Source organism: Ceratotherium simum, chromosome 17 (assembly GCF_057802395.1).
Source record: "Ceratotherium simum simum isolate JZ-2026a chromosome 17, ASM5780239v1, whole genome shotgun sequence".
Classification (NCBI taxonomy): Eukaryota; Metazoa; Chordata; class Mammalia; order Perissodactyla; family Rhinocerotidae; genus Ceratotherium; species Ceratotherium simum.
Window position 1 is genome coordinate 10,729,911 of NC_141916.1, and position 24,054 is coordinate 10,753,964.

Below are 24,054 nucleotides of genomic sequence, written 5' to 3' on the forward strand. Positions count from 1 at the left end.
TACACTGAGTTAGCGCTTTTGTCCAGCCATGTTGTACCTCTTAACACAGAGGCAGCAGAAAAGAATAAAAATAATAGTGGCCACTTAATAGCTTTAGTCTTCAGGAAGCATATTCATATTCCTCAATTCACTTGATTTTCACAACTACCCACCTGAGGTAAACAGGCAAAGCAATATTACCAACACGTTCAGCAGAGGGGTAAATCTCAGAGAAGTGAATGGCTTGACCAACACATAGCTAGGAAACAAAGGAGCTATAACTTGAAAACTTCAGAAACTAGATTCAACATCCTTGCTACTAAATCACACTATTTCCCCAGCAGATATCTTGAGAGAGTGCTGGATTACCTTCCATGGTATCAGTAATAGTAATAACATTTATTGAACACTTATGTGCCAGGCACTGCACTAGGCACTTTGTGTATATTATCTCATCTAATCTTTTTTCTTTTTATAATTTTATTTATTTATTTTTTACCCCAAAGCCCCAGTAGATAGTTGTATGTCATAGCTGCACATCCTTCTAGTTGCTGTATATGGGACGTGGCCTCAACATGGCCAGAGAAGTGGTGCGTTGGTGCTCGCCCAGGATCCGAACCTGGGCCACCAGCAGTGGAGCGCGCACACTTAACCGCTAAGCCACGGGGCCGGACCTATCTCATCTAATCCTCACAACCACTCCATGAGATTGGGAGTAGCTTTATCCCTGTGTTGAATCAGAGAAGCTAAACTCACACCACTAGAAAGTGGCAGAGCCAGCATTTTAATCCAGACAGTCTGAGTTAGTGCCTGTACTCTTAATTATCACATTTTGTCAAAATATTATTGCAATACCTCGAAACGTCTAACATCTCATATAATCACTATGAAGGTAATAACCAAGATTTATTTGAGCCTTTCTTGAATCAATTTGTACCTATGTCTTGCGAGAAGACTTACTAAAAGTTGGACACTGCTTATGAAAACTAGAGATTAGTTTGATTCTGATGTGGGTGGAAAACTTGTTTTGTTTTATGGCCGTATGTGCTCTTGATCTTGAATAGCTATCTCATATATGTGTGCCCTTCTTCACAAGGGAAAACATAAACAAGAGTATGGAGAGGTCAACACAGCTCTGCCTCTGCCAGTCACGTAGCATCTCTGAGGCACATTTTAATCACATAAAAATCTGAACTTGGATAAGAGGCTCTTGGAGGCCTCTTCCAACTCTAGGGTCTGTGATTATGCCCCATAGTGCCACGAGGCTTATGACCTCCTGAGGGCCAATTGTGAGGGCACGTTTGCACAATCAAATGTAGAATTTCCTTTCTAAGTAGTTGGTATCCTCTTGTATATTGGCAGGAAGGACAATGCTTAAATTCCTGCAGTATATTAACATTTTTGCCAACACCATCTTATATTACGCCTCTAATGTAAATGACAAATATGTTTATGGCCAAAGAAATATAACTGAGAAAACAGCTCTGCTTTGCATGATATTCTGGGGAAGTTTTCTCTTCCACGGTTTAGCCTAAGAGGATGTGTGATATAAAGAGAATACTGAGCTGACAGTCAAAAGCCTTCTGTCAGGGCTCAGTTCACAATGCCTGTGACCTTGGCTAGGTCACTCTCAAGCTTGTTTCTTCATCTGTAAAATAAGAAGCCTAGGATGAGGTGATCTTACAGTCCTGCTCAGTTTTAAATTTTACATTTAAGCTTGTGCTGATAGTCAGAATTTGAAGATAAGAATATAAATGAGAAAGCACACTATTTCCTTTGTAATTTATATGCTATTTTGTGCAGCAGAGTTGTGAATACATTTGACATAAGGTGAAATGAATAGATATTAGTGTTACTACATAAAAAATCTTTCATATTTCCTAGGAAATGAAAAGGTGGAGAAGATGACAAATCAAAACCTCTTCTAACCTGTCACTTTAAAATGTCCTGACTTCCTTAAAAGGAAAAAAGATATAGCAATGTATACTCTAAAAGTGAGCTGGCTACACCAATTCTTGGTTTAGAAAATATTTTGGTTTTATTCAAAGGCTGACTTATTTGGTAGATAAGATATTCTTAGGTCTAACATGCTGTAATTTTAAGTGACTGACTTAAAATATTGCTCATTGGATGAAGTTTTGCAATCTGTCCGTGCAGAGATAGAGTCATTTCCTAAATGAGTTCATTTTCATTATTATTATCCATGGCAGGTGCACAAAATGATGTGCAGTGAAATGAGCAGGACCAGCAGATGCCTCCTATGACATCAATGCTGGTTTTCCCTTGAGGCCCCTTGTATCCTGCTGACATATCTCCATCTTTTTTCATTCTCCCTTAGGGTCACAAAATCAATTTGTTGCCAAGAACCTTGACAATCTTGTTCTACTTCTCAACATTTGGGATTGCCATGATATCATTTTCCTGACCAGGAACCCTCATGTTCTATCGCTCTCCTTTTATTTTTGTTTCTTATTCACAACTCGTGAACCTAACTTCCTTGGGTTGTGCCTGGAAACCACACAGTTATAAGTGGTATCTAATTTCTCTCTATTATAATTACATAATAATGGTAAAATAACATAATGAGTGTTATTAAAACAACTATGTCAAAACTGGTTCTTGATTTTATATCTATGTGTTAGTCATTCCCACATCTAAAACAATCATAAAAATTCCAAGTTTGAAAAGTAGATGAGTTTACTAACTCACTAGCTCAAATTTTAGAAGTCAGTAATAGGCACTTTGTGTATAGTTTAATTATTACCCTCCCAAAAGACTAAAATAAAAATTAGTGGCTCGATTTTATGACTAAATGCAAGGGGATGAAAAGAGATGTTACTTGGCCTTATGGAAAAAATAAATCCTGAATATAGGATGCCAAATTTTACATATGATTTAAATTTTATATTTAATTTCTGGTTTATAATTTATTTAGCCTATATCTTGCCTCTCCAAAGAAAGTATAAGCTCTTCGAAGGTAGAAAATACGTCTTATAATTTTTAGCATCCTGTCCAATTTAAAGCATCTAGAACAACTTTTTCCTAATAGGAACTTAGCAAATATCTATTAATCAGAGAACAAGAATTCTGCCTTAAATAAGCTAAAGATGAAGCGAAGACTTCCTTCACAGCTGGTTTTAATATCAATCAGGTTTGGCACTGTTCTTTCTCTACGCCCCATTATAGTTTTTCAACTAGTACATATGTAAGTCAAGATATCATTTTGTCAAAGCACCTTACATTAACAATTTCTAGAAGGGAATCTTGCTTAGGGGAAAATATAAATGTTTTTTGAGATCCTTGTTTAAGAATCTGTCAATAAAAAGGAATATTATGTGTTTCTCTTTGTATTTTGAAAATATTAGAAAATATTTCTTTAGTTGTCCTCCCACTCAGGACACTGGAACTCACCTCCCTGCACGATTATAGCCTGTGTGCTCCCCAGTAACTGGGCAGGGAGAAGGGTGTGTCGAGTCAACAGTGAAGCTGGGCTTTAAGCCAGTACAAAAGTCAAAGCAAAGAGCAAATATGGATGTAGAAAGCAAGAACCAGAAGTAAATTCTGGATTGAAAGTTTCTTACAAAAGAGGAATTCAATCACAGAATTCAAGCTGGAAAGCCAGAGGGAGTCAAACCAAGAATGGCCCATTATGGTGGCAGCAAATAAAAACGACCAGCTCAAAACCAAGGAACACTGAAAGCAATAAAGCGTTCAAACTGAGAGGCATTCCCAGGGCCCTCACAGAATTCGGATGGATGATACACTGTGGCCTCAGTTGCCTTTTATTCCCTTGGGAGGTGGTTTCTAGCCACAGAGTCCTTTACAGATATCAAAGAATTTTTAAGATATCAGAAGATAGCAATGGAGAGTCACTGAGATTTCCTCTGTTACCTATTTTGCCTCTTTTACATCTTTTGGGGAGATCAGACCATCCGCATGTAAAGCAGTAACAAATTATGTGGCTGTTTAAGTATCGAGTGAACGTTAAGCAAATAGGTACGATGATACTTTACAATTGGTGACTCCAGCTCCCTCTCATTACATCTATTCACCAAGGAGTCTGTAGTGTCTTTGTGTAAGCAGCTACTGGTTTTGAGATTTAAAAATAAAATAAAGCTTACTTTCAAGTACTCTTGTCCTTTCAAGAATGGCTTTAGCTCAAAAATCAATCCTAAAAGTCTAGAGTGTACACGAAGGTCTTTTTACTTCTCTGTGAACACGTTTATTTAAATGCCCTACCTATCTTCCATAATAATACAAGAACTTTCACCAAGTTTTGACACCTAATTTATCAGAAAATTTTTCCATCATTAAGAAAATGGCTCTCTAAAGCTATCTTTACCCACCAGCAATTAGGGAAATTTAAGATTTATGAATCAAAGCTTAAAAAGTTGTGAAATGTGAATCAATTATTTGACCTCTACTAGGCCAGAAATCCAAGAAAGTTTTGGCTGCTAAACTTGGAAATTTTCACTTTTTATGCATGGATTAGAAAAAAAAAATCACCACTAATACAACTTTTCTTCATTTAAGCTCCTGAGTTTTTTAACTTGCCGGGATGGTTAACCAGCATGTTTGAATACCATTTTTTATAAAGGAAAGGAAGGCTTTTCTGAAACCATTCTTAGTAGCATCCCATGTTTTAAAATGAATTCAATTCAATCACTTAGTATTTTCCATATATTTCCTAGCCAGGCTTTTGTGTTAAACTTGCCAATTTAAAACTTAACTCCCTTATGTTTGGGGGGGACTCTTCGGGGACATATACCATTCATATATAGTTTATATATATTTAAGATGGATAATTTTGTTTACAAGAATTTTACTTTTGTAGAAACACGAGTTCAAGCATTTGTTGCCATTTTAGATTTGAGAATTTTGTATTATCAATCCAAAATTTTATAAAGTGTGGGGGAGTTTAGTGTCTTCTTCAACCCCTAAAAGCACTGCATCGTGTATGGATGAAACTAGTTTAATGAAAATATACTTAGAATTCTAGTTTAAGCAACTTAAGAAGCAGTCACAGATCCTTGCACAGCCTATATGACAGTGGAGGTGAAATGCTTAAGAGGATGGTCACTGAGTCTCAGGGCCTTCAATGGGATAGAGGAGAGACTTGATGACTTTACAATGGAAGTGTCCTGAAATCCATATCTCTGCCAGCGTGATTCATTTTTATCTCGGACCCTAAACCAGAAGTTACTCTCTTCACCGAAGAAGGCAGCATAAAACTCCCCAAGGCCCAGAGCCCCGGGGCAGTCCACACATGAAACACAAGAGGGCAGAAGTCTGATCCTTGGGTTAATCAAGCAAACGTGCAGCAAGCCAGTGCCTGGGTAATAAAATTCCAATGAATATAGTGTTGCATCCACTATGAGAGGGGGATGAATCTTCCTTAGCAATACCATGAAAAGATTCCGTTCTGGGCAGAGGCGAGAGCTTGTGTAAAGACCCTAAGTCAACAGAGGATGATGCAAATTGATCACTGTGATTAATTAGAACTTGGATTTTCCAGAAGCCCAGAGACTGTGACATTTTCATCTGTTTATCCTTCATGATACCTACAGATATCTGTAGGATATATTCAATATGGACATAATTTTTAGAGCTGGATTGCTGTTGTTACCAATTATCTTTTTCCAAGTGAATGCAATTCTTTTAGTAATTAAGTTTCAATATATTCTGGGAGTTTCTTGTCAACTTGGTCTTCAGAGAAAAAACAGATTTCAGGTATAGCTTATCAGGTGTGTAGCTATCGATGCCCTGGCTAATGCGGATCAACAACTTTAGTAGAGTGGGCCTGTGGACATTTCCACTCTCAACTTTATTATTGTTTCATTTTACTAAGGACTGCTACTCTTCTTGTGAATGCTAATATATGTTCGCTATTCCTTGATGAAGGAAAAATGGTAAATCTTAATTGTGTACATTTGTTTCCCTCCAGGAATCATTAGTAATAATTTTACTGTACTTTGTTATGCAAGTAATACTTAACGAGGAAAAGAAAGTGGCCTTCGCTGCAGTAAACAGTGCCAGTCTCTTGCTCAGTTTACCATTTTCAGTTCACAGGCTGTGGCACCACCATAGAAACAAGTAAGAAGTTGGCTATGTGTGTGCGTGTATGTGTGTGTATACATGAGCACACTCTTCCATACAACTGAAAGTATCATTCTACATCTCCAAGTGCAAATTACACAAAAAGAACATTTTTATTTAGAACTATGAATCAGACACATTAGTTGTAATATTTGACATGACGTGGAATCAATCTAAGGAGTTGGTGACTTACTAGGTCCCTGAGAGTTGTGTGAAATATGATCATAAACAACACATGAATAGAAAAATTTGGATATTTTAAAGCAAATAATCTCAGGACCCAGAAAGACCACTCTGAAAATTCAATCTCCATACCTGGAGAATTCTGCCTGTCATTTGCGGCTGGCAAGGAACAAGTCAGAGCATTCTGCTAATAATCTTTTGTGCTTATGGTTTCCCAAAGAAGCTATTAAGCGAGGTAAACATAAGTTGTGATATCAAACTCTCTTTTAAGGAAAGTTTCCTTTTTCTTGGATGAATGCCAGTGTAATTGTTGAAGGAATGATTAATTATGTGAAATTTTTCATTACTGTAGTGTAATGTTGCTGCTACCTGCTTTGGCTTTGAACTTTTCACAAAGGAACTAACACAAAAAGGTTATTAAAAGTTTTCCTCAGAAGTTAAAAATTTGTCATACAAATGAAGAAATAGACAAGTGCCTAAATTCAGTATTAATCAAAGATGCTAACCCTTTAGAAGCTGATTTTTATGTGACTTTCATGAATCCATTAATCAAGAGTACACCAAGAGTTAGCTGGGTTTCAAGTTTCCAAGATCTACAAGATACTTATTTTTAGAGCAATGAGACCATCTGTAACCTTTAAAACTGTTGTAAACGAAACAGAGGGGGCTCTGGAATTTCTATAAAGAAGGGCCTCAGGCCTGTTGGAATAGAATACTAGAAATTCTTTTGATGATATATTACATAGCAACCACAATCTTTTTCCTTGGATTACATATTTATTTGGTAGAGGTTGGAAGAGGCAGAGATTGATCAAGATTATGAGAAACTCAAAACTCCCCTCCCCTGGGCATCTCCATTAAGCATCCTGGTTCATTTTCTATAATGCAAGGTGCAAACTACCAGTGCATCCAAATTTGTTTCTGAGCCTCACAGCCTTCTGGCCTTTATGTTACTGCATGAGCTACATCAACCACATCCGACAGGGGCCAGTGAGGAGGCAAGAGCATGGTTGCTACTGCCAGGCAATCTGGTTTGAATTGTGACTGCAGTATTTATGGGCCGTATGACATTGGGCCAGTTAATTGACCTTCGTGTCACTCAATTTTCTCATGAATAAAATGAGGGAAATTTACAATATTTCCTCATTGGATTGTTGTGAAAATTGAGCGAATGCCTGATAAATAATAAGCACTATATAAATGTTAGCTAGTATTTTCATGCATGATGGGAGGAAGTCCAAGGCTGAGGCTTCATGTTCCCAACAGAGCAAAACTCATGGGGTACAGGATGGTGCAATGTGAGAAGAATTTTTGTCTTGATGTAGTGGTTCTTCGTGTTAATTGTTCCAAAGAGAGAAAATAAATAGCCACCAGGGAACACCTCATAAAACAGGCTAACATCCAATCCCCATTATACATGGTGAGAAGACAAGACAGAATGCATCTTGTCTAATCCTATAAACCCTAATATACAATGGAAATTATTCACATAAGGTTGAGTATCCAAGAGCAATGGAATTAATGGGCTCTGATTTGTTTTTGTGCCCTGTATACTCACAAATATGCAAAAGTGACCTATACATTTGAAATGGCCAGAGAATGTAACAGCTTTTGATAATAATTGGGTAGTTCCATTCTTTTGTTCCAACAAAAAGACGTGAAGGGCCTAAGAAAATATTACTTCTGTGACTGTGGCAATGAGAAGAGACAGAGGGGAGTCAGGTGGAAGTAAAGCCGGGATGTCTAGATGCCTCAGAGCATCTTGATGGGGTTCCTTTTTGGGAGGGTAATAAAGTTCATAGATAGAGAGCAAAGAAAAGGATAGCAGAGGACAGAGGCCACGCAATCTTGACTATGGTGTGGGGAAGAGCCATGGCGGGAAGATCTGAGTTTCTAGATAGATATTCAGATTTCAGTGCTTCCCAGAGGAGTGTTGCCTCCTGGATGAGAAACAGCACTGAAAAGACATGGTCCAGAGTATTTGAGAGTCTTCATGCAGGGGCAACTATATACTCACACGGCGGTGCATGCACACCCAAACATCTTGCTAACAGGTAAAACAACTTTTGTGGGTTAACATCCAGAAATAGCTTTTAATCTCACTTGTAGCACCTGGAAACGATTCTTAAAATTTGTATACTCTCAAACATCGTGCTTTTATTTCTCCTAAATTATACCTTTGGGGTTTTTATTTTTTCTTTTAGCAAACATGTGAGCTTAATTTTGCCCTTGTTTTGATTTTATTCTAAGATTATTTCATATGTTCCTCAAAATTGGAAGGGAAAAGGGGTGATTTGTTGCTTTATAGTTCTGGCAATTTCCCACAGCTAAACCTTCTGAAGTATGATTGAATTACAATATAAAGAATAAACTGTGACTTAATCTTCATGGTTCCCAAATGCTCTCTGTGTAGTAAGATCTATTATTATCAGTTGCTCAGTATTGTCTCTATTATTTATTAAGTTCTCTCCACACAGAGCTATAAAACCAAATGAAGATGTCAAAGTTCTGCCCTGTGGTTTTATAATCTACTCATAAAAGATGAACCATTTAGCTAAGTAAAAACCTTGATGTACCTACTCTGGGTCATTCATGATCTCCTCTAAGGTCATGCAGATAAACAAAATTAGACATTATTTAGCTACTTTAGGAGATATTTGTTCTGTTATTTATAGTACTCTAATCCAAATATCTCAGTTCTTAGTTCTATTAGTCCCAAGGAAAACCAGAACCAGAAGTTACCTAATAAGCCATTTTCCTTATAAGAAAAATGGAAATGTATACATCAATAATGATAGGGCACATGGCTCCCTAATCATACTCATGAAAATGCATGGGAAGCAGTGTCCTGCTTGGAAATTCAGACCATTCACACTAACCCAGGTGCACACTCAACTTGACCTCCACTTCTGACTCTAATATATGCAGGTATTTCTTAGAATCACTCTGTGGCAGAGATGCTTCGGGCAAGGATGAAGTCAGAAACAAAAATACGAGTACAACACAGAACACAAGGAACTAGTTTCCAGCAACACAGAGATTGACTTGGCAGGAAATTCTTGCAGGAAATAGAAACCACAAGAGAAGAGACACAGGACCAAGAGGAAGAGGAATGTAAACCAGCAGAAACATGAAGCTTTTCCCTTAACTAAGTCCTTTCACGTATATGAATCTCATTTGCTGCTTACAATGTATTATAGGCAGTAAGTAATCAGGTTTCTGAGGAATCTCCCCCAATGGTATTTAAACACGAAAGTTTTAATTTTTCCAACCTCTACTTTCAACGGTGCTACGTGTAACTGTCCCAACATCATTCAGTATTATCTTGGGAAGACTCCACTTTTTTTAAAGATTTTTTTTTTTTTTTTTTTTTTTATTTTTCCCCCAAAGCCCCAGTAGATAGTTGTCTGTCATAGCTGCACATCCTTCTAGTTGCTGTATATGGGACGCGGCCTCAGCATGGCCGGAGAAGCGGTGCGTCGGTCCGTGCCCAGGATCCGAACCCCGGGCCGCTGGCAGCGGAGCGCACGCACTTAACCGCTAAGCCACGGGGCCGGCCCTAAAGATTTTATTTTTTAAGGCAGTTTTAGGTTTACAAGAAAATTGCACAGAAAGAACAGAGAGTTCCCATATATCCCCATCCCCTCCCCACAGTTTCCTCCATTATTAACATCTTGCTTTAGCGCAATACATTTCTTACAATTAGATCCTATTTTTTTTTTCTTTTTTGTTTCTTTATATGGCCTTTTCTCATCCTTGTTCTTACCTGTTATTTGCCATAGTCTTTCCCCCAAAAGGCTAGTGGTTGTTCATGAGACACCAGAAAAACTACAGCTACGAGTGTGGGCTCTGGTACTAGGCTGCCTGGGTTTGTATTCCAGCTCTGCCTCTCACTGCCACATGATCTTGGGCAAGTCATTTAAACTCTCTGCGCCTTGGGGATAATAATACTATCTACTTGTAGAATTGTTATATCAAATGAGTACATGTAAAGGACTCAGAACAGTGCCTGGCACAGAGTAAACTCAGTAAGTATTAGTGTTATTGTTTTATTTTTACCATTATTACTACTCCTCTTACTCTCACACTCCTAGTTCTCAAGCTCCCTCTGTGCCAGTTTGACCCCAAGCCCAAGCACCATGTTCCTAATGACAGAGCAAGAAAACAGCTCACAAATGGCAATGCTCTAGAACCTGGGTCAGGATGGACCTGAGACTGTTAGTCAAGCTGGGGCCAAAGGGGCTTGGGAGGAAGTTCGGGAGGAGCCATGCAGAGCAGCCCTCATGGGCTCATATATACATGGAGGGCAGGGCAGTCATTAGCCCTATCCCATCCCACAGCCAAAGCTGATGCCACTGCCTTTTTCTCATAATTTGCTGGAGGTGTGGGGTACTCTGGAAACAAAAGCATTAGAGGTAAGTGGGATATTTTGGGGGCCTGGTCTGACTGAGGTTTTCCCGGCAGCCCTCTGCAGCGTCTGAAATCCAACACCTGAAGGAGACAAGGGGGTATCGCTAAGGCACCAACAGAAGGAACATTGGTGAGACACGAGTCCTGTCTTCATACTCCATCTAAGGAAATACAAACCGTCCTGTCCAAACAGCATGATGCCTGGGAGTGACTTCATAACCATCTGGCAGGCATGTGTGTGCAGTGAGAGATGGGAAAGGAGCAGATGAAGGTAAATATGAAACGATGGCCATTTGTCAATAATTTTTGAAGTTGGGTAATAGGTACATTGGGATCTGTTTCACTTTTTCCCATTTTTTTGTGTGCCTGAAAATGTCTATAATAAAAAAAGAAAAAAATAAATAAAATTAAGCCAAACCTTCTGCTCTAATATATCATTAAAAATTGAGGGTGAGATTCTTCTTGTATTTTATCTGAATTCCTGGTCAGCAGCACAGTTCCCCACAGAGAGTAGTACTCACTATATAGACATTGATTGAATGAATGTTGGAGAGTTAAAGGTCAGAAACAGAATCAATATACAGAGAGACCAACGGAGAGAAATGCACAAAAGTGTGCACGTACACACTTGCATACACACACACACATATGCTGGGACCAGGGATAAACTCATGATGAAAAACACTGGTTCTGCCCTCATGTAGCTTAGGCTGCTGCTACATATCTATTTCTCTTGATCTTGTCAACCATTTGCCCATGCGATCAGGAGGCTTGGAGCAGAGTGGGAGCTGGGGAGAAGGATGCAGTTACAGGAATGGGCTCGGGAGTGAAATCATCTAGTTAGGCTTATGCTTACAAGGCTAAGAGACGATTGGAATTTAGACTGGCTCAACTCCCAGCCCTATATTTTGTTCATTAGACTTTCCTTCCTCTATTGAACATTGATCAAGCCCTTCTATCAACTACCTCCTGCATCAATTCAGGCCTTATTTGGAGATGAGATGCATAATTCAGGGACAGGACAACAGGCCGGCCGGCGGGTCTCCAGTATTGACGCAGATTCAAAACTTGTGAGAGAAAGTGTGTCTGCCCAAGGGTTTATCTGAAAAAGTGGCTATGAGAGTCGTTAATTTAGCATTTGGGAAGGTTTTTAAATGCAGGAGAATTTAAGTATGGAGCCTTGTTTTTACTAAGCCAAGTGTGTTCCAGGTTGATGATTTACCTGTCTATTCTGGTATGCTTTGGGAAGCCGGTTGTTCCTGATGCCTAATTTATATCTGTGCTCTTTTACACTGGAGAGGACAATAATAAAACACCTTTCTCCAAAAATGTTAGTGTTAGGGACTAGCTCCACAGCAAGGGCATTAGTTTCTAGCTGAAAATATAAATGAAAGACCTCAGATATTAGAAATATTGAAAAAAGGAGGTGAAAAAAGGGCAGTGATTACCCAGAGGAAGAAGGAGAGCTGCCTTTATCTTGCATAGATACATTAAGCATCTCTGATTGGGGACATTGTAGAGGGAGAAGGTAAATTGCATTTAAAGAAGAAACTCCTACAGTACACATTAGCGTGATAGAGTTTAGAATCCTGAGACATTCTTGTCACTTTCCGAGAGGGTGAGAATCTGGGTACCATAGAGAGGATGCCAGAGGAGATAGAGTGGACCTGGCCTAGACTCTGGATAGAAAATCACTAAGATTCAGCCAGCTCTCAGAGCTCTGGGAGTTCCCCGCACTGAAGGTCGAGACATGAGAGATAGAAAGCTGTATGCCAAGGACACAGTTCAGTCACATCTGCCAAGAGGCCACAAAAAGAAGTCAAAGGATCAGAGTCAGAATATGGTTTGTTGGGATCACAGAGAGGAAGCATCAGGCTGTCGCCAAACACCAGGCCATCACTTTGTATAAACAGGTGCCTCACATGGAAGAGAGGCAACCTCGGAGATGCTTGGCAATCACTCACAGGGACACATGGACCTGGAGAGAAAATCTGAGAAGAAGATCAAGCCAGAAGTCAGCCCCTCCAGCCTTTACAGTGCCTGGCATATAATAACCTCTCAATAGATAATTACTGCATAAATTAATGGTGTTCGTGGGGCTTCGCTTGTGTAAACTGTCTTCCCAGGATCATGTCAGGTTTACCCCCCTGACACTTCCTCTCCTCACCTCCACTGCCATTTAAATGCCCCTGAGAGGAAGGGAAAGGGAGGGGTTTATATGAAGAGAGGAGATTGGGGATCATCTGCCAGATGGAATGCTGGAGCATGGGGTGAAACACGAGTTAAATTGTGGCCAATGTCTCAGATTTATAGGGTGGACAATTAGACCATTACTTAGGCTGACCTTGAGTGTCAGAGTCTTTACATCAAAACCAGGCAACTTTCTGATTGGCAATAACTGTAATAAAAACAGCTTTCTTAGCAGGTGGGTTTCTCAGAAATTTTTAGAACCTCTTCATTCAGGTCCTAGTTCTCCTGGTACCATTAACCACTGGACATCTGCAGCCTAAAAAGTTACCATGTCATCACTCCATCTGTGTTAATTTCCTAAGGCTGATGTTACAAGTTATCACAAACTTGGTGGCTGACAGCAATAGGAATTTATTCTCTCACAGTATTGGAGGCCAGATGTCCAAAATCAAGGTCTCAGCAGGGCCATGCTCCCTCTGAAGGCTCTAGGGAAGAATCCTTCCTTTTCTCTTCCAGCTTCTGGTGGCTCCTGGCATGCCTTGACTTGCAGAAGCATAATTTTCATCTCTACCTCTGTCTTCTCCTGGCCTTCTTCCCTGTGTGTATCTCTGTATCTTCTTCTCAGGTCATTGGATTTAGGGCCCACCTCAAATCTAGGATAATTACATCTGAAGATCCTTAACTAATTACATCTGCAAAAGCCCTATTTTCAAATAAGTTCACTTTCTGAGCTTCCGAGTGAAATGAATTCTGGGAGGTCATTACTCAGCCTACTATACCACCTAACTCATTGCAACTGTGAATACAATTTGAACCTGTCCACCACCTAGCTTTTTGGGGGACCAATCTACATTTTTTCTGGCTACCTGGAATGACTTGTGTCTGAGTCAGTTCAGGCTTATAACAGAAAACCTTAGACTGGGGAGCTGGAAGTCCAAGATCACGGTGCCAGCACGGTCACGTTATGATGAGAATTCTCTTCTGGATTGCAGATAGCCATTTCCTTGTTGTATCCTCATATGGTGGGAAGAGCAAGAGAGAGCTCTCTGGGGTCTCTTTTATAAGGGCCCTAATCCCATTCATGAGGGCTCCACCCTCATGACCTAACTAACTCTCAAAGGCCCTACCGCCTAACACCATCATATTAGGGGTTAGTATTTCAACATATGAATTTGGGGAGGATACAAACATTCAGTCCATAACAATTGGTCAAAAAGTAAAATAAAAACCTAATAAATATAAACTACTGTGGGAATTTTCACAGTACAATCTTTCTCTCATCATCTATTTTTTATAAGACTTGATAAGAAAAATGAAGTCACTCAGTGGAGGCTGTATGGAGGACAGAATAGCATTTAAATTCTTCAGCCTCTGAGCAGGTCCAAGCTTCTTTGCCAGGCAACTCTGAGTCAAATAGCTAGAGTTTGCTGGGAATAAGATTATTTCTTCAAAAGGACTTCTCCACTTAGGTGAGAAAGCTCTTTAGCACGCACGCCACAAACAAACCTCATTCTCCACTTGGATCTACAGAAATCTTCAGAGTTGCTCATAGTAATAGAGAAGCCTGATGCCATTAGAAGGTATTCATGTTCAACTCTGCAGAAATGTTGTTGTTTGACATAAAACTGTCAAAACACATTTTCTCTGTTCCTTTTATTATTGTCATAAAAATATTACTTTAATAAAGCTCTTTACCCCAGAGGCATAAAATATAAGGCCAAAAAAATGAATTTGATTTTGTAAAAATTAAAGATTTGCATTCAACAAAAGATGTCATGGACAAGGTTAACAGAGACATGACAGATTTGAAAGATATTTGCAATGTCTGAAACTGACAAGAGATTCCTGCCATCAACAAGGAAAACACAGGGACCCCAATAGAGAATAGGCAAGGAAAACAGTAAATTTACAGAAGATGAAACACAAAAAGTCAACATATAAAGAGAAACGTTAGTAAGACACATTAGTTTAGAAAAGGTAAGTTAAAGCAATAATGGGATATCACTTTATACCCATTGGACCCGCAAAAAGTAGAGAGCTGGATCATGCCAAGCTGGCAGAAACACAGGGATGTAGGAGCCCTCCTCACTGCTTGTGGGAAGGTAGACCGGGAAGGCATTCTGGAGAGGAAGTGGCTGCAGTTATTTAAGTTAAATATATAATTTGTGCATATGCCTTATTAATCCCATTCCTGGTTATATATACTCCACAAAATTATCATACACATCATTAAGGGGACAAGTACCAGGATGTTTGCCATGACACCACTTCTGGAGGGGGAAATCAAAGATGATCTGGGTTTCTCACACAGAGAAGTGGGTAGGTCAAGTGTGATGGATGTGCCCCATGGAGGATATGCAGCAATTAAAGGCTAGGGATAGGATATTCACTCAGCACAAGGTAGATCATAGCGCTCAGAGAAAAAAGGTAAAATGATAATAGTGAGAAGAAGATCTGTAGTGAAATACAGTGTAACATATAAATTAATGCACACAAAATAATAACTCCTATTTTACAAAATATAGAAGCAAAAGAATCACAGCAAAAAGGAACATGGTCACATATTGAAGAGTGGGTAGGGAGACAGGAATAGGAAATGAGGATAAAAAGGAACAAACAACATTACAAAGTTCCTATTCTCATAGGAGAATCTAATAGAACTTTGGAAGCTGGGAATTTTCACAGTGCAGCATTTTGGCAATCTGGAAAGGGCAGTGAGATGGAAGGAAAAAGAACAGTGTTGTTCCTTTTAACTGCATCCCTTTCGGATTATTGACCATAACACAAAACAAGTCAGAACCAGTAAGCATTGACATCCTTGATGTTTCTGAAAATCAAAGTAAAAAGAGCCATTTCTTCCCCTTTTTTCCTTTATTCAACCATTATTAAGTGCCCATTACGTGTGAGGCACTGTTCCAGGTGCTATGTGGGATACTCCTTTTTGGGCCTCCACTTTGTAGAGCCTGTACACTGACAGGCGAATTCAGAAGCTCCCTGACCTCCTCTTCTACTACAAGACCAACAGCCTGGGCCCTGAAACTTGTGCCCAAGACAGAAATCTGGGGAGTAACCTTATGAATAGCTTTCCTTCTCCCTGTTTCTCCCCAGCACAGCTCAGCTTTTATATCTCCTAAGAGTCTCTCAGAAACACTCTGAGAATCTCCTAACTTCTTAAACATAGCAGAATTCCACACTCCCTGCCCCCCATAGTACTGGGAGAACGTGTGCTAGTATACAAGAGAATGAGGAAGCCACCCAACCAACACTTCTCTTTCCCCTTTCCCCAAACTCATCTTAATTAAGAAAAACATAGTTCGGAAAAGAGGTGTATGCTAGAATCAAGCAGGAGGGAAGAGCCCTTTTCTCCTTTCTGGGTCACAGAGAGCTCCTGAGCATGGAGAATTATGAAAGAGGAAAGGAGGAAGACAGTACGGTATGCCCCCCATCTCAAAGGCTGCCAAGTCTGTGGATAAATTTTTGCCTGCTTAAGGGTTTATGAAACTTCTAACTCTGGAAAGAAAATTCAATTTATGCTTAAATCTACTCAGTAAGCCCTACTCAGTCAGCCCTATTTAATGGAGCTAATTATCTGTTGTTCAGTTCTATGTAGGATCCCTCTTCCAATCGAGAAACAGAAATTGACTGTAGTAATTAGAATTGAGAGCTGAGTTACGAAATGCAGATGTATGCTTAAAATGAAATATTTTATTGTGCTGGTCAGTGGTACATGAATTATTCAAGGTGTAAAAATGAATATCGTATAGGCTAACAAAAAAAAAAGCACTTGTAAGATTAATTTTAGGAATGGATATTTTAGGCCAAATTCAAAACTCTTCCTAATTCCCTTGAACAGAAATTTAGTTCTCTATAAGAATCCCTATATTTGATAAATTATGTTTGGTGTGCCTCTCTAGATTTTCAGTTATATATATTTTTATAATCTTTGGTGGGAAACTGAAGGACAGAGATGAAGTTCCTTCTCTTCTTCTAGTTTTAAGTATGACTTTGGAAGAAAAAGGTATCAACTGGAAATGAAGAACTAACCTTGAAACAGGGTCAAAGACGAGGACTTGGTCTTCTGGACCTGGCCTATGAGAATGAGGGTCTTGAGATCAGATTCTTGGGTAACCTCTGTACTGAGAGGGCGGGAGGAGAACAAGGAGCCACGGGCATAGAGCCCCAAGAGATGTGGGAGAAGAATTAGCAGAGTATATCATCCCAGGTGTCAAGGCATTTCAAGGGGCAGGAAGTCAAAGGCTGCCAAGAGGCAACAGGGAATGAAAAATAAGAAAATTACACTGAATTCAAAAGCTTGGAGGTCACTTGAAGAGAGTAGCTTCTGTGGAGTAAGTAGCGAGGGCTAAAGTGATAAAGCATAAAGTGCAGAGTAGGAAGCCAATCATCCATGATTATTAATACTGTAATTTCATCTCTCAGAAGTGGAGGGATAATGATGATTACAATAATAGTAACCACCACTTACCAGACACTTGCTATGTGCCGATAACTGTGCTAAGTGTTTTATACTTATTGTATACTCATTAGTTCAACAAATACTTATTAAGGACCTCTACCTCCAAAATATATCCCAATTTCATTCACTTTTCATCATCCCCTCTGTGGCCACACAAGACTAAATTCCCTCTTCTCTTGCCCCAACTGCACAAGCCTCTCCTGCCTCACCCCACCTCCATAGTGCATTATCTGCAACAGCAGACAAAACGTTTAAATCTACTTTGATCAAAAAAAAAAAAAACCCTCCAATGACTTTCAATTTCACTTACATAAAATCCAAACTTCTGTGTGTGTGCAAGTGTGTATGTGTGTGTGTGTGTGTATCACTCCCTGTCTGTCGTTCACAAATTCGATACATCCTTAGCTTACTGTCTTCACACGAGCAACACCTAGGATGAGCAATACCTAGGATGCCCATTACGGCTAACTCTCTGCCTTTCACAAAGACAAGAAGTCTATCTAAAGTCTATTACTGTGTGGCAATTTTAACACATAGCTACAAATTCTTGAATGTTCTTCCCATCAAGAAGGGAAGTCTCTGTCCCCTGCCTTTGAATTTGAGCAGGCTTATGACTGCTTTAATCAATAAAGTACAAGGGAAGTAATGCTAAGTGACTTCTCAAACTAGGTCATAAAAGGCAAGTCAGCGTCTGCCTTGTGCTGCTGGAACACTTGCCCTTGCAGCCCAGGCTACCATGTAAGTAATACAACTACCCAGAAGTCACGATGCTCTGAGGAAGCTCAAGCCACATGGAAAGCCATATGTATCTATTTTGGTTGATGGTCCCAGCTAAGCCCAGAATTTGAGATACCCCAGCCCCGGCACCAGATATGTGAGAGAGGAAGTCTCCAGATGATTCCAGCCATCAGCTATTCAAGTCACCCTAACTTGTTTGACCCTTCCCAGCTGAGTCCCAGACATCTAAAATCAGAGATAAGCCATCTCCACTGTTTCCTGTCTGAATACCTGACCAACTGAATCAGTGAGCATAACGAAAAATGGTTGTCATACTCTACTAAGTTTGGAGTCATTTGTTACACAGCAACAGATAACTGAAACACAGCCTACAACAGAGCCTGGAAGAGAGAAGAATAACGCAACAAAACAGACAGACGTGTCCTGAACATTATCTAAACAGCCAGGCAGATTTTAAGTTTAAGAAGAGGGTAGGATGAGCTAAGAATATGATTTTCTTACAGCAACATATGATGAGAAATGAGAAATTAGAGTCCCCATAGTAAGCACAATGTGAGTCAATTACGAGGCTAATTGTATGCCAATAAAGGGATGAGGAATTGGAAAAAGAAGAAGGTTTCTTGGCACAAGAGTTATTGGATGAAAAGAAGAGAAACATAGTGTAGAAAAAAGAGGCTAAAAATTTCAAAAGTTTTCATAGTGTTTAGGAACTTTGCCAGCAGCTTCTAACCTTGTGAAGGTTAGCTTTCTAGTTAATATCTTTGTGCAATTTATGGAATGAAACTCAGTTAAATTGGTCTATTTTTGATGATGTGTTCATTAGGTTCTTTAGGTCTAGCAATTCTCTACTACCCAATGTAAATCAATTTTCTTTTATTAATGGAGGTATCCTGCAATTACAGCTTCAGATATCTTGAGGCTTGTCAAAATTATGTTGGCTTAAGTTAGAACCTACGATGATCAATAACAGAAAAACGTACTTAAAAAGAAAGTTTATAATGTTATTCTGCTCACTATGGAAAGTGTTTTTCACTTTTTCACTGTTGCTTTCTTTAATAGGTAAAGGAAAGCATTCTCGAACGCCAGCGTCCTCCAAGTGATGGTATTACCTACGTCTATTTGCTGGCTAAACAAAGGTCGAGGAGTGACATTTCTCATTGTTGCTTTGAGTCAACTAAAAAGTTTCACATTTTGTGAGTTCAATGGGATTCAGAAAAAGTCTGAAAAGAGAGGTTTATATTTCCAGGACAGTTTACTTTCCCATAAAGTGATAGAATACATTCTTAGCTCAACCATCATATAGCTTTCCTTCTCACTCTCACTGTGACTTGAAAAACTCAATTATCACAATGTTTCATATGGGTCTGGATCAGCTCTGTAGTTACAGATGGACTTAAAGTTCTAGTAGGTTCCTCCACTAAACTCTGATAATTCTAAGGGTAGAGTTAAATCTTTATTTCTTACTTTATCACTTTAAAAAATGTATCACATACTTGGCTGGAGGATGAGAAAAGACGGTAAAGACAGGCATTAAAATGACCACAGCTGGAGGCCGGCCCCGTGGCTTAGCGGTTAAGTGCGCGTGCTCCGCTACTGGCGGCCGGGTTTGGATCCCAGGCATGCACTGACGCACCACTTCTCCGGCCATGCTGAGGCCGTGTCCCACATACAGCAACTAGAAGGATGTGCAGCTATGACACACAACTATTTACTGGGACTTTGGGGAGAAAAAGGGGGGAAAAAAAGGAGGAAGATTGGCAATAGATGTTAGCTCAGAGCCGGTCTTCCTCAGCAAAAAAAAAGAGGAGGATTGATGTGGATGTTAGCTCAGGGCTGATATTCCTCACAAAAAAAAAAAAAAGAAAGAAAAAAAAATGACCACAGCTGCCCCTGGCTAGGGTGCACTCATTCTATTTGACTCTTTTACACAGCATCAAAACCTACTCTATTCATTAGCTCTTCCAGGAAACGGGCCTCATTCAATTAGGGTTGCCAAATAAAACACAAATATTACACAGGACATAGTTATACTAAAAAATTATTCATTGTTTATCTGAACTCAAATTTAACTGGGCAGCCTGTATTTTTATTTTCTAAGTCTGGCAACCCTACCTGTAATATTACTGGAAGAACTATTCTTTGTTTGAACCCCTCCGAGCCCTCCTGGGAATACCTAGGATTTGATACTAATGCTGTTACTGAAGAGCTATATTAGAAGTTCAAACAAGTGAAATCCATATTCCACACATACAAAGCTTTCAGTGTCTGGGTTTCACATAGACAGTGGCGTTTCCTGAGCTGCCTTGGTGTTTAACTCCTCCCCACCCACACGCCTGTACACACATGCATGCACACACATATGCAGGTAATTAGCACGTGCTCCTCTCACTTTCTCCTCCAACAAGATGGAGCAGATCTTGTAAGCAGGAAGAAAAACTTCTCCTCTACGTCCTAGCACAAGGGCCTTCCTGCAACCACCAGCCAGGCTCTGTGAGGCTGCACCACCATCATCTGCTTTGCTGAACATTTCCACTTGATGGACCACAGTATCATACAATCGAACATCTCTAGAAATAGAAACTTGCTTATCCTGAAATAAAAAAGGGAACAGTTTGGGACCAGCTCCATGGTCTAGTGGTTGAGGTCGGTGTGCTCCGCTTCAGCGGCCCAGGTTCGGTTCCTGGACACAGACCTACACCACTTGTTGGTGGCCGTGCTGTGGCAGCAACCCACAGACAAAATAGAGGAAGATGGCACAGATGTTAGCTCAGGGTGAATCTTCCTCAGCAACAACAACAACAAAAAAGGGAACAATATGTGTTACGGGAAGATTCCAAATCTCTCTTTGCTACCATTTTTCCCACACCAAGTAAAGAATAACTCCACTCCACACCAGGTCCTCTTTGGGTCTATCAAAGGCCCAGTCGCTGACTCAGGTCTACCTCTTTGATAGTACTTCTCTGTATTACACTCTTTTTGCAGTTAGAAATAGAAGGGATTAACAGTTCTCTAGTCTAAACCTCATATTTTACCAGCGGGCACCCTGGGGCCCAGAGGTGACATGACACACTGAGGTCAGAGAGGTAATTAGTGACCAATACTAGACAAGGTTCCTGGTCTTCCGACAGTGCCGTGTTCTTTCCAACGCCACCCTGTACCACCCTCAGCAACTCGGCTTTGTCAACTAAGGGTTGATCAAGTTGAATCCTAGGAAAATAATTTTTGCTATGCAGTCTTATAAGAAATTGCTTTATAAAACAGACTGTTAATTTGCCAACTTATAATAAAGAACCATCTCCTTTGTGGGATAAACAACTTTTTATCTAGACCAGGGTTTGGCAAACTTTCTTGGTAAAAGGCCAGATAGTAAATATGTTAGGATTTGCAGCTATATGGTCTCTGTATTTCTATTTCCAATACAATGGGGTGGAGATCCCATTTTCAGCTAAAATATTTAATCATTGGCTATTTAAGGTCTCCTTGTGTGGCCGCCATGGACGTGCCCCACACAAACCTCCTTTTAAGAGAATCTGCTAGGAGGAATATAGTTCATTAAAAGCCTCCAATTGCCCCACTTTTGGGACCACCGAGGCAGCATTTGCACCAAGATTACATTTTCCTAGGGCTATTCTCAGACAATAGCTGAGCACGGTGGAGGTACTAGAATAGGCCATTCCTGCCCAACATGGGATTACTCTAAAGCAAGGGTCAGTAAGTTTTTTTCTGTAAAGAGTCAGATAATAAACATTTTTTATTTTTCCAGTGGTATATTCTCAGTTGCAACTACTCAACTCTGCCATTTTATCATGAAAGCAGCCATAGAAAATACATCAACGAATGGACACGACTCTATTCCCATAAAAGTTTATTTACAAAACCAGGTGGCAGCTGGATTTGTCCCATGGACCATAGTTTGCCAATCCCTGCTCTAAAGGGCTCAGGGACTTGGTTCAGGGACTCCCCACTGACCTGGCCAGAAGCTTCTCAGAACTGCACTGTAATCTGAGCTCTTGCTACACAATCTTCCCATCTTTCTCTCCTTTCACAGGTGTCAGACCTGTTTGCTCCTGCTCTCCCTGCCCGTTCCTCCTCCCTTTTCCTTTATTCTTCATAGGCATTTCACCCAATAAAATCTCTTGCACATCAATTCCATGTTGGTGCCTTCTACTCTGAAGACACAACTGGTCCTCCATGCATTTATCTCAAATGTGATTGCCAGACAGTAGATTCTGTGTAAATAATGAATAAATGAGACATGAAGTAAAAATTACTGCATTGGTCCCATTCAAGAGAAAAGGATTAGCTAAAAATAAAGTGATATACACAAGCCAAATATAATATAGAGTGGAAAAGAGGGAGAAAGTATGATTAATGGAAATTACAATGGACTGGCCTCAGAAGATCCGAGATGAGCTCTTGCTTTGCCATTTTCTGGCCCTGTGGCCTTCAGCTCTTTAAGCTCATCTCAGAAATGGGTTAATCCTGCTTTGTTTACCTCAAAGGATTGTTGAAAGAACATATGAGAAAACAAATGACTGTCAGTCATGACACTACCTGTGTTCGACACCACATTTGAATCAGTGCACCTCTTTTCATCCCTAGTCAGGTCCACAGCATTTTGTTGAGGAGTTGAGTTGTTGATTTTAGAGGAAATATAAGATTATTCCATGTAAAGGGGTAGCAACATTTATACATGCTTCAAACAAGTTGTTCTGGCTGGCTCTTGTCAGTGCTTGAGGTAGGAGCAGCCGACACTGCAAGCTTGATCCCCTCACTAACCAACTGATTTTGAACTGAGGACAAATGAGGCATCTCTCACCTACATCAATAGCCCTGCTTCCAAAGGGAACAAACTGTCACCATTACAGGATCAAATGCTCAAAAGTTATATCCTGTTTACACTGGACTGGGAGTGTCGTCTTCTGATCCCAAACACAGCCCACCACTGCTGGGCTCAGCCCACAATTTCTCACTGGCCCCTCCTGACTGAAATGGCTTTGTATTCATTCCCCAGATACGAAAGGAGGCAAGAGAAATAACTGAAAATCTCCTCAAGTTTGTAGCATTTTACTAGAGCGAGGAGGCACAGAATGCAGCAACTAGGGTAGTGTGTGCCTGTATGAGTTTCAAAAGTCAACATCGGTGTATTGGTGCAGCCTACATAAAATAACTCTTGTCAAGAGAATGGACTGAGAATAACAAGCAAAAGGACTCAAAATGAAAAAACAATCATGTGAAAGGGGAAAGGCAAGAGGCTGAGGAAATGTCTTCAAGAACATTTGTGGAATTGTGAGAAATTAGCATCAACCCAAGGGAAGAGTTGCAAAGTTTACTTATTCATTCATTCAAAAACATTTATTGAGTACCTGCTATGAGCCAGGCACTGCTCTAGGTACAGGGATTCTGGGGTGACCAAGACAGACAAGAGTCTGCTTACATTTTATCCTGAGAAGATAGACCAAAAAAGGAGCACATACTTCAAAATTACTTTCAGAGGATGACAAAGGCTATGAAGAAAATAAACTAAGGTAAAATGGAGCAGAGAGAGGAGAGATAATGTGGTCAAGGAAAGCCTCTTTGAAGAGGTCACATTTGAGCCTAGACACAAATGATGCAGTGGGGTCAGCTGCAGGATGACTGAGGGAAGCGGTTTATGGGTAGAGGAAATGGCAAGTGCAAAGACCCTGAGGCAGGGACAAGTTCAGACCATGCCAGGAACAGAAGGCCAGTGTGTCTGGAGTTTAGTGAGCCAGGGGAAGAGGAGTGTGAAATAAGGTCACAGGGACACACAGGGGCCAGATCACAGCTTCAAGACCACGACGAGAAGCTCAGACTTTGTTCTGAGTGAAATGGGAAGCCGTTGGTGGCTTTTAATTATCAGATTAATAGGTGGAGACAAGCAGATCAACCAGCCTGACTGCTTGTTAAAGATATAGACCTTGTTTTGTCCACCTCTCTTTCCCTTGGGACCTAGTAGGTGCCTA